At 41.1% G+C, this 1,838-nt stretch overlaps 1 long non-coding RNA gene across 1 annotated transcript; it reads left to right on the forward strand.

The window, feature by feature from the left end:
• Window positions 1-504: 504 nt before the first annotated feature.
• On the forward strand, window positions 505-1,838 carry LOC145957108 (uncharacterized). Its single transcript, XR_014433527.1, has 3 exons — window positions 505-685; window positions 778-1,419; window positions 1,492-1,838. It is a non-coding gene; the product is annotated as an uncharacterized LOC145957108 (long non-coding RNA).

Genomic DNA, 1,838 nt, shown 5'->3' on the forward strand with positions numbered 1-1,838 from the left:
TCTGGCAAGGCATCAGGCCCAAATGCTGCCAAGTTTAAGAGCTATTTGGGAGTCCTAGCTCGACGACATATTTCTATTATCATTCCATCATGGGATGACGTTCAGGAGGTTGACAAGAACCTCATGTGGCAGGATATTCAGGTATATACTTTCACATCCCTTGAATATTATATAACTTAAATACATTATTTATTAATTGTTGTTATTTTCATAGCAAAATTTTGACATTCCCAATACTGAGGTCATGAGGAGTAAGATGTTATCTGCCCTGGCCACCAGGTGGAGAGACTTCAAGACTTTCTTGACACGAGAGTGTGTATTTGGAGAGCGACAAAATGAGACTCCCTGTCTAAAGTACCAGATCACTGATGAGGAGTGGATGCAATTTCGTGCCACTCGATTGGACCCTTCGTGGCAGATTAGTTATTGATAACTCTTACATTGACACAAATACTTAAGGTATATTTTAATTAATCTCATTTTCTTTTTTGTATTATTGCAGGCTAAAAGAATAGCTGCCCAAGAACGATAGGCCAAGAATGATGCACCCCATCTATTGTCAAGAGGGGGATATGAAAGAAAAAAAAAGGAAATGAAGAAGGCTAGGGCAGAGGCAGCAGGGGTTGAGTCTGCTGACCGTGTGCAAATGACTTCTGAGTCTGCAAGGGTCGTTGCGGATAAAATAGTAAGTAAAAATATACAAACTAAGACTCTTCATTTCAACTCATTTAATTCATAAGTGTAGTTTAGGGTATACTTATTGTTAATATGTTGTAGGAGGGTTTAGTTGAGTAGAGCACCCAGGGCTCATTTGTTTCCGATGGTCGGAATGATATCCTCACAACGGCCATAGGAAGGCCAGAGCACGGAGGCCGTGTGCATGGTGTTGGTGGTTCTTGGAGCCACCGAGATTTCTTTGGTGCCCGATCATCGAGGAGCACTGTTGACTCTTGCAGTCAAGAGGTTATGCAGAGAATGGAGCAGAGATTGGAGAGTCAGTTTGAAGAGAGATTGAAGAATATTCAAAAAGAGTTTGAATAGAAGTTTGAACTTTTGGCTCGTTCTCAGCAACAGACTGCAATTGCTCATGATGGTGTTCGAGTCAGCACTAAAGGGAGTTGTGCTGCTCCAAATCCCTCACCGGATCAGACTCACACTGATGTACCAAACCAGTGTGAGTTATATGTTGAGGATGACCCCCCACGGTTAGTGGCTATTGGCCGAGTATTTGAGGGTGGCTCAACCATCCATGGTGTCCCTCTACAGCCAGACCAGACACGGGTTGTGGTTGACCAAGTTCAAGATGCTGCTGCTCCAGTGCCTTTGCCCAATACAGAGGTTCAACTAGTGGGGCAGGCAACCGACACATTCTTAGCTTGGCCAAAACGTTTGGTCATGCCGCTTTCAGCACGGGCAAAGGTAATTATATTATTGCTCTTTTATATTCTTATAATTCTATTATTGTTTAACTAATTTTCATTATTTCTTTAGGATTTTATCAATCGTGGTAAGGAGGTCATCAGAGAACCTCATGTTGATGATGCTCATATCGCAGAAGCTGAGGGTGATCCCATATCTAAGCTTCTAATCATATTACCACGATTAAAGAAGAAGCCAATTCAATTGTAGTGGGACATTAGAGTTTTGGGAGTTGATAGCTCTGATGTTCCACTATACATATCTCTGCCTGATGCATTAGAGATTGTTGGGGGAAACTCCATGTTAAATATATCTATCATACAGATGTGGGCCATGTAAGTCATATTTTCGTTTATGAGTCTAAATTTACAATAATTACATTTAACTTATAATAATTATTTGTGTTAGGTACATGGACA

Source organism: Cajanus cajan, chromosome 4 (genome assembly GCF_000230855.2).
Source record: "Cajanus cajan strain Asha chromosome 4, NIPB_CcT2T_4, whole genome shotgun sequence".
In the NCBI taxonomy this organism is placed as follows: Eukaryota; Viridiplantae; Streptophyta; class Magnoliopsida; order Fabales; family Fabaceae; genus Cajanus; species Cajanus cajan.